The 13,923-nt window shown below is 37.5% G+C and overlaps 1 pseudogene; it reads right to left on the bottom strand.

Annotated features, from left to right (window-relative positions):
- Positions 1 to 13,585, bottom strand: part of LOC107804167 (glutamine synthetase cytosolic isozyme-like) — a 71,571-nt pseudogene extending 57,986 nt beyond the window's left edge.
- Between the last annotated feature and the right edge of the window lie 338 nt (positions 13,586 to 13,923).

Below are 13,923 nucleotides of genomic sequence, written 5' to 3'. Positions count from 1 at the left end.
AACTTCATCATTGTGGCTGGTTGTTTGTTGCTGTGTTGTTGCTGTTTATCTGCTGCTGCTATATTCGCTGCATATGACTCAACTGACCATTCTCCTTCTTCTTTTACCTTGCTATACCAGGTACACGATTAATAGTGTCAATGTAACTTGAAAGCTGAGCATGAATATAAAAGAGAAGAGCTAAAGATGTTTATTTCATACATAGACTGTTATATTAAACCTCATGTAATGTATAATAGTTTGCAGTCTTGTTTGGATACTGAAGGTAGCTTGCACGCCTAGTAGATATCAATGTATGGTGATTGAATGTTAGTTTGTATATGTAGGCTGTTAGATAAAAGTATTCCCAATGCAGTAGGTTGTATCTTAGACTTAGTCTAAATGTGTAGCATATTCTTTAATACATGCCAAGCATGAAAACTATCCATTACTAGTTAGGTTCATTTCCTTTTGATAAACTGCCTTATTATAAGTGATAAACCACACCTTTAGAACAAAGAACACAAGTTTACGGTCTCAACCTCATGAAGGTCGAGCCCAAGTTGAAACGGACCAAGCAGGCCTCGTCGGAAAATCAGTGGCCCAAGCCTGGCCAATCCCGCACAAAACTGGGTTTGGGCCCATGAGATTCGATCGCTTGTCCGTGGGGCGCAGCCTTGTTTCTGATTTTTTAAAGCATTCTGAATCCTGCTATAAATGACCTGCAAGCACATAATTAACTAGGACTATCTCTGCTTTCAATCAGTAGAGACAAACGCGACAAGAAACGTAGTTGCTATAGGATATCCTTTTAAAATAAAGACGAGATGAGCCTCGACAAATAAAAAATGCACAAGTTGCGGGGCCCTCGTTAAATGTATATATCGAAGCATTCAGTTTCCAGGACGGGTCGTTTAGCAAATCTCACGGCCCTCCCAGAATAATAACGCGATAGTCTCTTTAAGCACGTATTTAATAATGTTATCTCCTTAAACTCGGGTGCACATTTATGTGACCCAAATCCAAATCTCAACGGAATCAAAATGTGTCTCTAATCACGGGTACATTGATTGTGGCGTGGTCTGAGATGCATTTCCATGACGTTGCAAATTCTTTTTATAAGGAATGAGACGAGCCTCGACAAATAAAAACGTACAAAGTGCGGGGCCCTCTAAATGTATACATATTAAAAATACTTAGAATTCGGGATAGGCCGTTTAGCGAATTTCATGGCCTTCCCCAAAATAACAATACTCTAGTTGCTTTAAGCGCGCCTTTAATAATTTATTTTCCTTAACTCGGGTGCACATTTATGTGACCCAAATCCAAATCTCAACCGAGTCGAGATATGTCAACAACCACGTGTACATTGATGTAACGTGGTTCGAGATATATTTTCACGACGTTGCAATTCCTTGTAAAAATAATGATAATAATTATGAAAGCGGTAAAAAGTTAAAATTTGCACATAAGTTCATATTTGTATAAAATCAGATAATCAAGCCAAATATAACAGTTGAGCGACCGTGCTAGAACCACGGAACTCGGGAATGCCTAACACTTTCTCCCGGGTTAACAGAATTCCTTATCCGGATTTCTGGTACGCAGACTGTAATATGGAGTCATTCTTTTCCTCGATTCGGGATTAAAATTGGTGACTTGGGACACCCTAAAACCTCCCAAGTGGCGACTCTGAAATAAATAAACCAATCCCATTTCGATTGTCCTTTAATTGGAAAAAACTCCCTTGCGCCCCCTCTCGGGTGCGGAAAAAGGAGGTGTGACAGAGACGAATTAAGAATCAAAGATGGGTGATAAAATGGCCAGATATTTGACATATTGATGTAAAAAAAAACAGCAACCCGGTGCACTAAGCTCCTGCTATGCGGGGTCCGGGAAAGGGCCGGACTACAAAGGTTTATTGTACGCAATCTTACCCTACATTTATGCAAGAGGCTGCTTCATGGCTCAAGCCCGTGACCTCTTGGTCACACGGCAGAAACTTTATTCGTTACGTCAAGGCTCCCCGATGTGAAAACACAAATTCTCGGTATAATAAAAGATTAATCTCCATAAACAAACCTAACCTCAACAGGTTTTGGATCAAAAGAAACAATTACACCAGCTGCTTCTGCAATCCTCTGTTAGAACCACAACAAAGAAACTTAAAGTAGGACGTTAAAACTTCCTTTTAACTTTTCCTTGAAGTGAAAGAGAACTACCATAACGAGCAACCCAAAGGTCATCACAAGGAGAAATGCCTACTGGTGGTCCAACTTGGAATTCCCACTAGATCAAAACAAAGTAAAAACATAAGTTAGGTGCAATTTGAGGGGCAACAAATAGTTTCAATCACAAATAGACATGAACCAAATAACATTGCAAGCATAATGATACTGGAATCACGACTCCCCGCCCTCTGGACCAGACATGAGGTTTTTCCCTAATCCAACTCTCTGCAATATCCTCTCTTGACCACATCATGGGGTTTACATGAAAGTGTTCTTTTTTTCTTCTTTACAGTTTTACCTGGCCTGCCATAACTTCCGCATTAATTCCACCAATGTTGATGCCGGCGTATAAACAAGCTTTGTAGTGGGAGTTGACAATATCTCGGCCAAAGGCTTTGTCTGCGCCAACTGAACAATAGTAAGGTCCCTATTACCCGGTGAGGGCACAAGAAAAGTTTATTATGCCATACAGATATTTGTTTATGAAACCAGGAAACATTAACTATGAAAAGGAAACAAAGAACTTGAAGAATAGCTTCTTATCACTACCTGAGGGCCAAGATATCCTCCAATTGGCCACCCAAGTGGCCAATTCAGATTTTTCTGCATCAATGTGTACTCCGTTGATAATGATAGAGAGAAATTCTCAAGAATTACTAAACATACACATAAAAATACAAACTTTTACTAATCATAGTTTTCCATTGCAACGTCCATGAAACTTACCATAATACAAAATATATTCAACTTACTTTCGTAGTAACCCATAACCCAGGGGAATTCGAATTCCCGCCACCTCCTTTAAAGAGAGGTGTCCTAACCACTAGACTATGGGGTATATTGAATAAACTTTGACTAAGAATAAGGCTCCCTTCTCTTCCACTCTATCTCCTTATTGGATTGGTAGGTACATTCCTCTCTTCTTTTAGTCGACTAGACTTCGCTCATATCCTATTCTTCATTATAGAAGGTTCTTTATTCCAAATACTGGCGAATCACCTTCATTCAATGCTAGCATCTCCAGTAATACATTTCAAGACCAAGTCAGAAGTCAGTAATACGGAGGGTTACAACAAAAATACCCCCAGCATGAATCTCATTTCAGAAATCAGAAAGAAGACTACAAGAGCAAGTCGAAGATAGATAAGATTCTGTAATCATTAGTTTAGCTTAGCTTTTTGTTTTCTTTTTAGCACGGTGTAATAAGGAGGTCGGAAAGCAGTAGTAACAACATGCAACAACAGTAACAGCAACATTGCAGTCCCATGGTAGTCCCAGCTACCAAAACTTCCCGAACTACATTAATCGGACTCTCTTTTAGCCAGGGATATGTAGGAAACCTGTGAAGCAAAGGTTCGGTTAAATCTCTTCAAAAATGCTTCACACGGAGTATTCCAACGGGCAAATATCGCTCGTATCCGCTCACTTTATCTTTGCACGAAAACTCTTTGTGTTTTCAGACAAAGAGGGGCAACTGTGAGCACGTGATTTTTGCTTCACGAAAACTACCCCAAAAGAAATCAAAAAATAAAACAAATTGCCTTTGGGTACAATTTTGAGAATTTTGCGTGACATTTTGGATAATTATTTTTGTCTGTGAATGTTTACCTTGTTTTAAGTAATTGAAAAATATCAAAATACCTGTTGCGTGCATATTTAGGATTTAATTATGCATTTTTGAATTAATTAAACCATGTCCTATTTTAAAGAATGAAAATCACAAAAATATGAATCTTTGGCAGCTTTGTCATTTTTATTGTTTAATTGTGTGATTTTATTTTAATCAATATTTGATATTGTGTGTTAATTATTGTTAAGGGTTAATTAATATCTTTTTAAAATAATCTTGGTTTTACAATTTATTTTAGGAATTTTGGTATTTAGGAATTAAAAGGAAAATGAAAGAAAAAGAAGAAAAGAGTGAAAATCGGATTGGGCCATTATTTTTGGACCAAAAATCAGGCCCAAATCACCCATGTACCAGGTCCAGTTGGCCTGGCCAGAGACGTCTTAAAACGACGTCATTTGGTCACTCTTAATCAAGACCGTGGGATTAAATCGATCCAACGGCTGATATTCAATCTCCCTTACCCGTTCCCAAACCCGACCCGTCTACCCCGAACCAAACCCGCCTCAGTACTTAACTAAAACGACCCCGTTTGACCCCCTAACCTAATCTGGACCGTCGATCTTCATGGATCCAACGGATCCCATTAATCCCCTCAATCTAATATACCAAAATACCCCAGACTCATTAACCCCCTTTCATTTCCAAACACCCCCCTGTTCAGTCGTCTCTCTCAGAGACGACCCCTCAAAACCCTAGCCGCCCTGAAACCCCTTCGCCTGAAAGCCGGTGGCAACGATGCCGTTGGCCATGAAACTAACACCCCTAGAGCACCTAACCACCTTCTCCACGAATCCCTTATCCGTTTTGCTTGAATCAGCCTGTAGCTTCTCGAATCTTCAATCGAAGATTCGAGCAAAACTTGAAACTACCCCAACCAGCCCCAAACTCACACCATGACGCCCCCAGACCTCCCTCGTTACCAAACCACCTTTGGTTTGGTTCGAATCAGGCTAGAACTGTTCGAACCCCAAATCGAACCCCGAAGAACCCTACAAAATCAAAGTTTGAAATCTGTCCAAATTAAAGGATGATTTGGGGTCTAATCGACCTTCGTCGAAGTGTTCTCAGTTGAGAACACTCGATTAAGGTCTGTTCGACCTCAAAGAGTCCGAGTCAGAGTCCAAGTCAGGGTCGTCCAGTTTTCCGAGTTCTTGAGGTATTTTTTTCTTTCCTGTTTGTTCCATTTTGTATTTGTTTATATCTGTTTATTTGTTTTGTTTAGTTTTATTGATTTTTCAATTCTTTTTGTCGATTGATTCTGTCCTTCTTCAATGACCTTTTATTTGGTCGAACTTTTTCTAGTCATGGTCAAGTATATGATAAACTATATAATCGATTTGAATGAGTTTCGTCGATTAGTTAAGTTTTATTATAAATTCCTGTTTCTATCAATACGACTCGAATCACCTATGTGCCTGTTCGATTCTGCTTTTCTACTGATTGTATGTGTTGTAATTCGTGTAGTCGATTAGATAAGTGTCGTCGATTAGTTTTACATGCTTGAATGTTAGAATAACCTGATAATAATTTGATTCATATTGCTTCAATTCTGATTGAATCATTGTTTAAATTTGGTTGTGAATTAGTTATAGCTGTAGTACTTTAGTGATCAGTTAGAAATCAGTTGTTAAGGTTATAACTTATAGAGTTCTACCATCAGATTAAGAGGTTTAGGGCAGGGCAGTAATGTCAGGGACTTCAGGAGGGTATTTTGGGATTGAAAGGTTTGAAATTGGTTTAAGTTGAATGTTCTGACAGTAGGGTACTAAAGTACCATTAAACTAATGAATTGTTTAAATGCTAATGGGGAACAAAACATAATGGTGGGGGAAGGTTGAAAGGAAATGGATTAAGAAATAGGTGCCCATACCTATTTGAATTTAAATAAAGGGAAGGACAAGGGATAATGGGAAAAGACATACTCTAGTGGGGAACAAGTGAATTAAAAGGAGAACAAAATATGTAGTAGTGGGCAGAAATACTTTCCTAATTAGCTAAGTGCTCCTTAGAGCTGGAAAGGGGCTGAGGTTTGGGTATAAATAGGGGTTTGGACAGAATTAGGGGGGATCCTTTTTTAGTCTGGTCTGGCTGTTCTTTGGGGCAGACTTTAGAAGAGAAAAGACTCGGGAAATCTTAAGGGTTTGAACATTCTGAAAACTGGAAGAGAGTTTTAAGAGCTAGTCTAGTTCAACTAGTGCTATCCCATTGAAACTAAAAAGAGTTTCAGCTTTAACTGTGGAGTTGTATTTTCGAGTTTTGCTTGATTACTGAATTCTAAGGGTGTTTCTGCTTGTGTTTTGATTGATATTTGGTTGCTATCAAGCTGTTTTTGGGGTCAGTTACTGGGTGTTTGTGTTGTTGTTGGTATTGCTGGGAATTCTGCTGGATGTTTGTGTTTGCTATTGATTATTTGCTACTGTTTCATTGGGTTTGCTGGAATTCTGCTGGTTCCTTTTAAATCTGTTACTGGTTTGTTCTGTCACTGTGTTGTTGTTTGTTGCTGTTGTGATGTGCTATCTATTGTGCTGATCACTCCTTCTTATTCTCCATTGTATTCCCTATCTAGGTACACATTCTAAAAACCTGTGTTGATGTAAGCTCGAATTTGAAGTTGAAGTTGAGATGAAATGGAAATACAGCTGTTAGTTCTATTTGACATGACTGTATAAATAAACTGAAACTGTTTCTTTATTAGCTAGATTATCACTCGATATGTCTTGAATGTATATAAGCCTGTGATCTCGAGCAGTGATTGTATTTAGTTTTATGTTAGGTTAATAGGATAGTTAGATTAATTTCAATTTTGGTAATTTGTTTCGTGAAGTCATTTGAAAGCGATTCACATTGCAATGAACCTTTAGTAATGGTCGTCATGTGTTTTGTACTAAAATAGGACTGTTTATTTGCTACATCATGGCATGTTAAAATTGGTCCATAAAGAGTGTTGTGGTTATTTTGTTCAAGTTGTTCCAAATAGAACGACGTACTGGTTTCACTATAAAATCAGGATGCTTACCTAATGACATGCAAATGAATAAGTAAATGCTTGACTTCAGGGGCTCGATCCCTCAATCTCTCTTACGCAACTTGGCACGCCCCATTCGGTTTTGGGCTTGCCTCAAGGCCCACCGGTTGTTGTTCGTTCACAAGTAGAATTAGTTGGCCCATTTAATTTGGGCCTGATTTAAAGGTTTCAGTATATAGTTAACACAATATAAGTTTGGAGCTTTGAGTTAGGTAGCGGGTTTAAATTAAAAGGTCCGTCCTTTTGTTTGGACTCGAACTTGAACTCGAAGCCCGCTTTTATAATATTAACTAATTAGGACTTCTTCTCTTTTATTTTAGAGACGAACTTAATAGAAATGTAGTCACTTTAGGATTGTCTTTTTAAAATAAACGAGATGAGCCTCGCCTAGTGAAACGCATAGATTGCGGGGCCCTCACAAATGTATGTATTAATTACTTAGAACTTGGGATCGGCCGCTTAGTGAACTTCACGGCCTTTTTCCCAAAATAACCACGCGTTAATCTCTTTAGGTGCGTACTTTAAATAACATTACCTTCTCAAATTCGGGTGCACATTTATGTGACCCAAATCCAAATCCCAACGGAGTCGAAATGTGTCGTTAATCACGGGTACATTGATTGTGACGTGGTTCGAGATGCATTTCCACGACGTTGCAAATTCCTTTAAAAATAATGAATGAGACGAGCCTCAACAAATAAAAGTACACAAGCTACGGGGCCCTCTATACGTGTTGGTAAAATTACTTAGATTTCGGATGGGCCGTTTAGCAAAATTTCACGACTTTACCCAAAATAATAATACACTAATCGCTTTAGGCGCGCCTTTAATAATATTACTTCCCTAAACTCGGGTGCGCATTTATGCGACCCAAATCCAAATCTCAACGATGTTAAAACGTGTCCAAAATCATGGGTGCATTGATGTGACGTGGTTCAAAACGTGTTTTAATAACGTTGCAATTCTCTTTTAAAATAATAATAATAATAATAAAAGCGGTAAAAAGTTAAAATTTGCACATAGGTTCAACATGTATTAAAATCCGATAAATAAGCCGAATATGACAATTGAGAGACAGTGCTAGAACCACAGAACTCGGGAATGCCTAACACCTTTTTCCTGGTTAATAGAATTCCTTATCCAGATTTCTGGTTCGCGGACTATAATTAGAGTCAATCTTTTTCTCGATTCGGGATTCAACCAGTGACTTGGGACACCCTAAATCTCCTAAGTGGCGACTCTGAATCTTTAAATAAAATCCCATTTCGATTATCCTTTAATTGGAAAAACTCCTCTACGCCCCTTTACGGGGGCGCCAGGTGAAAAAGGAAGTGTGACAGCTCTGGCGACTCTGCTGGGGAACGAACCCAGAATCTCTGGTTCAGGGTTCAGAATTCGAGCTTAGATAAATTGTTATATTTGGTTTTATCTGATTTTGTTACATGTTTGGGCCTGATGTGCTAAATGATGCTTTTACCGCTTTGATATTATCTGAACTGTATAAAAACTGTGCCGAAACCCTTCTCTTCTCACCTCCGGGGATGTGCTTACTGGTTGAGACTCTCTATTCTGTTAGCGTCATACCTTGAAATAAGAAAGTGGCCGGACAAGTTACAAAGCCGGACGATCTCGTAGGTCCCCGGTACGTAGCCCCCTCCTCGACTCGAGTTGTCCGCTCGGGTACACAGTCTAGAACAAATACCCCAGGTTACGAACCTAGAATAACTCAGTTTCATGCCGGATCCCTAGTAGGAACGTTTGTTTGCATCATGTGCATTTGACTTTGGAGACTCAACACAGGGGTTGGGTCTGTCTAGGACAGGTGTACTAAAACGACAAAAGACCATCCTGATGCATCCAACTTGCTACCTGTGCATTTGTTTGCTTCGAATTTGCATGCTGACCGGCTTTTGAATACTTTGAAGAAAGAGAGATAGAGGTAGTTAATCGCCTGTTTTGAAAAAAATCAATGTCTAAATAGCGTCAAAACTCTGTCGAATTTTTGAGAAAATGAAAAAAAAGGGGGGTTGTTTATGAAAAATGGTTTTTATTTGCCATTGAAAAGAGTCTTGTTTTCAAAAGAAGTTTGTTTTATCTACCCGAACTACGCCGGTTTGATTCTCACAGGGTGCGGGATACGTAGGCAACCCTCATCGGGTCCAACCTCCCCTTTACAAAATTGTCAAAATTTTAATTTTCGTCATAAATAAGTCGGGTGATTCCATTCTTGTAAAAAATAGCCGAATGTCCCTGAAAAGACGCCGGAAGGCTGTTTTTGCGAGAACAGCCATTGTTGGTCATTTTCAAGGTTTTTGTCCGGTTGGTAAAACACAGCCTTTAAATCTTCTTCGAAGTGCTGAAAGGCCGTATTGACAAGACCGGAGTTTTATTTAAATGTGTGTCAATTTTAGTTTATTCTTTCTTTGAGTCCAATGAGTCTTAATCACCCCAAACAAACATGCAGAATGAGCACGGGTCCAAGTTTGTCGGTAACAGTTAGGAGCAAGATCCCTTTGGAGTTGCGCTTGTGGTGGGAGGATTTGGAAAAGTCAGAGCGAGATAAGATCAAACCACATCTGGGAGGTCTCACCAGTTTGTTGAACGTCAGACTTAGATGTGACATCATAAAAGCTTTGGTTACATTTTGGGACCCAACCCACAGCGTATTCCACTTCTCAACCCACATTGGAGTATTATCACTACTTTTGATGAATTAAATTATATCAATGTCTTTGGTTATATGTTATATAACGTATTCCACTACTTTTAATTAAAAGGAAGAGAAACACTTCCTTTAATGTAAAAATTTCCACTACATATGATATGTTGAATCTTGCCAAGAACAAGCGTAGGATTAATTTCTTAGGAAAACCAGCAGCTCTATGCGGGATGTGAAGATCGCCCAATGCTAAATACCAGCACCATCCTCATCTAAACCCGATAAACTATTCAAAATTTTAATATGCGACCGACAATCTGAGATACCAAAACGGAAACCCCAATATATACTACTAGCACTTTAATCAAAGTCAAGGAATTTAAGGAATTGTTAAATCTAATCGTTTGTTGCTCATTAAATCCTCTCTCTGCTTTGTCGCTGACACTCCAGCACCGGTTAGATCGCTGGAAACCGTGGAGGATCCGCCATCGTATTACAAAATCCTAGTTTTGGAGAAGAAAATAAGATTAGGTCTTTTAAAGGGCGAATACGGGTAATGTAAAGGGGAAGTGCACGGTTAGCCACTAATAACATATATATTTACTTTTAAGCCACTATTTTAAATGTCTTTAGTCACGCTTTAATAAACTTTAACTACTCGGACGAAAATACCCTTATGCTCATTTCCTTAACTTTTGAACTTAACTTCAGGATTACATGTCCTTAACTTTTGAACTTGTAATTCTAAATTCAGGACCAAGTGTCATTAACTTTTGAACTTGGAACTCGAAGTTCAGGACCAGGTGTCCTTAACTTTTGAACTTGTAACTGTAAGTTCAGAATCCATAACGTAGCAGAAAACCAAACGTTATTTGTATTTTTTTACAAATAAAAATAAAAATAATAATAATTGCAATTTACATAATTGATGTCAAATTACACAACAGAAAGCTAATAACAAAAAGAAACAATTTTTTTTTGAATTTTTTTTGTTTGAAAATTTAGATCTCTCAGTTTTCCAATCAAAATTCAATTTCATAAAATGGTAAAGGGTCCCATCAACTAAATGGAAATAGTACAGTCAAAACCACTACATATAACATATAATAGCTATCAGATTAATTAAAAACTGAAGCCTAAAAGACAACAAGAACCTAACCAACCAAAAGAAAAAGAAAAATAAATAAAGTTGGAGAAATGGTCTGCAACGTCGAGGAAGTGGTATGCCTTTGGGTTTAGGAAGCGGGATGAAGTTGGGGAAGAACTTATTGCACGAGGAAGAGAAGTAACGAGTTTAGGAAATTTTGATAGAGGGTTAGGGATGGAAAAGAGAACAGAAGAAAGGGTAACTTCGTCTTTTTATATTAGTTTTAATAGAGTAGTGGCTACTTTTGCTCAGCATTAAAAACGCTGGATAAAAAGTAAATACCACTTTAAAAATGGCTATCCCACGCCATTTCTACTAATGCAAAAGGGTAAATGGTTAGGTTGTTTAAGATGTTTCCACGTGTCTTTATGAATTGGTCCGTTAGATGAAGGGGTAGAAATATTAAAATTGGTAACGGCATGGGCAGATAGTGAAGAATAGTATAACGGAGGCTACCTATAACTAATTTCCGATAGTAGAGGGACACATCTAACCCTTTTCCTTAAAAAAATTATATCTTTTTTAGGCTACAAGTAGAAATACTCCCTTCGGTCCATTTTAATTAATTTTTTCGTTATTATCACACATATTAAGGAATTTAGTTTTTAACATTAATTAATAATACAATTAACTATATTAACATTAATTTATTCATTAAAAATATAACAAATATTCCTAGACTCTTTAATCCAAGGGTAACTTTGAAAAAAAAACGAAGTTAACTCTGTGATATCTCAAAAAAAAATTAAATATTATGAACAAGACCAAAAAATTAATTAAAATGGACCAGAGGAAGCAATTGAGAAAGATCAGTTGATTTCCAATGAAACATAATCAATACGTACTTTGCCTATTCCCAAAGTTGTGTGGTATGAATGGATGGAAAAGGAGGGCACCAAACCAATTGTCATGACCCTAAATAGGAACCAGTCGTGATGACGTCTATCGTGAAACAAGGTCAACCGATACAAACCCCCAAATCAATTAAACAGATATAGTAATTTATTTAAAGTCATTAATAAACTATAAATCCTAAAATATAGAGTAGAATGGAACAGTGCGGAAATAAACATAGCCCGACATCCGGGTCACCAATCATGAGCATCTAAAATCCGTCTAAGAGTATGAAAAGACAACATAGTTTAATACAAGGCTAGTACAAAGCGAAATAAAGATAGGAAGGAGAAGCACTGGGCTGCGAACGTCGAGCAGCTGCCTAGTCAACTCCGAACAGCCTGCTGGAAAGCAAATCAGCATTCGCTAGCGTGACTCGAGACTCCTGAATCTATACACAGGGTGCGGGGAGTAATGTGAGTACTGTCACACCTCCTTTTTCCTACACCCCCGTAAGGAGTATAAGGGAGTTTTTTTCCAATTTAAGTGACAATCGAAACAGGATAATTTATCTAAAATTCAGAGTCATCACTTGGGATAATTTTTTGGTGTCCCAAGTTACCGATTTTAAATCCCGAATTGAGGAAAGATTGACTCTGTTTTACAGTCCGCGAACACAGAAATCCGGGTAAGGAATTCTGTTAACCCTGGAGAAAGTGTTAGGCATTTCCGAGTTCCGTGGTTCTAGCACAGTTGCTCAACTGTTGTTATTGGTCTATTTACTTGATTTTAGTAAATGTTTTAGCCTATGGTGCAATTTCAACTTTAAAACCGCTTTTATTTAATTAGTTTTAGGAAAGATTCAACGTCATCTAAAATACGTCTTGAACCACATCACATAAATGCACCCGCGGTCCGCGACATATTTTATTTAACGTTGTTGAGATTTGGATTTGGGTCACATGAAATGCACACCCGAATTTAATAAAAGAAAATCAAGTTAAATAGCACGCCTAAAGCAACTACGAAAGTTCAAATTAATGACAAAGTTTGCGAGAGCCATGGAAAGTTCAATTGATGGCACACCTCGATTTTTGAAAGAGTTAAAACTAATTGAATGAGGATCATGGACTATTTAATAAAAATGGCAAACCTCAAATTTTCTATAAAATCTAACTAGTTTTGTGAGGGTCATGGGCTTAGGGATTTTAGTTGGCATGGCACGCCTCAAATTATTTCAAAGGATTTTATTATTCGGAGTTGTTATGATCGGGTTACATGAAATGCACCACCGAATCATTTAGCAAGAAATAAAACTACGCAAATCGGAAATGTAACGAACATGGTAAAGTGAATCAAAGCTTTCAGAAGGCATTTAAATCCCTTTTAACTATTCATGTTAATTCCTCAAATAATCAAATACCAAGTGTCTAACACATTATTCAATTCCTTAACGTTATCTCCCATATGTCAATTAATTCACAAAATAAATCATTAAAGTGACGAAACATGTTCGTTCAAGTGGACTAGACTTTTGAAAACCATATATCAAAATCAAATGACTCATTTTGAATATTGGCAATGCGAGACAGTGCCTTGAATCCGTCGAAACTAAAGTCTAAAATCCAACGTTAAAGGATCACACAATTGAAACAAGAGAATGAAAACTGCATTTATCCCCAACCACGAGCCCTAAAACTGACTTGTCTCAAGCAAAACTGATTATTTTATATTCAGCGTGGCAATTATTCTAACCTAACTAATAAGGATAATATTTCGACACTACGAAAGATTAAAAATCAGATTTGGCTCAAATAGTGTAAAATTGTTCAAAGCATCTGACGGTAGGACAAATTTTCAAACAATAAGAATTCCACCATATTTATCTCCCCTTTCACTAATATAACTCTAAGAAGGCTAAAGAAAATTCAAACAAGAGCTTCAAAATTAAACGAGGAATCTGAACACTATTTTTGTCATGGAACGAAGCTAAACCGAATTCAAAGTTCATTCATCTAATTTAGCCAAGATTCAAACCATATTATCACCAAAACCAAAGCATAAAATAAAGGGGATAAGATTGAACCTGAGAATATAAGTTTCTTTTTGATAATAAAAATGAAGTCGGCTATAGGGCTTTGAACCTTATCCGAACGAGGAGGAACAATAGCACGAACCGCAACCTCGATCGAAACCTAAGTCAGCAACCAAAATTTGAACAACCACTCGGCTTTACTCCATTTCAAACAAAAATCCAAAAGAAGAAAACTGATTTTTCTTGTATATTTGACTTTGAAGTAAAATTGAAACTAGACGAAATTGATTTTTCTTCACTTTTCTTGTCCAAAGACCTCCAAATTTCTGTCCGATTTTATCTCTTGTTTTTTCACTTCTTTTTTTTTTGTTTTTCCTTCCATT

Source organism: Nicotiana tabacum, chromosome 20 (assembly GCF_000715075.1).
Source record: "Nicotiana tabacum cultivar K326 chromosome 20, ASM71507v2, whole genome shotgun sequence".
Lineage (NCBI taxonomy): Eukaryota > Viridiplantae > Streptophyta > Magnoliopsida > Solanales > Solanaceae > Nicotiana > Nicotiana tabacum.
This window is presented reverse-complemented; position numbering and strand designations above follow the sequence as displayed.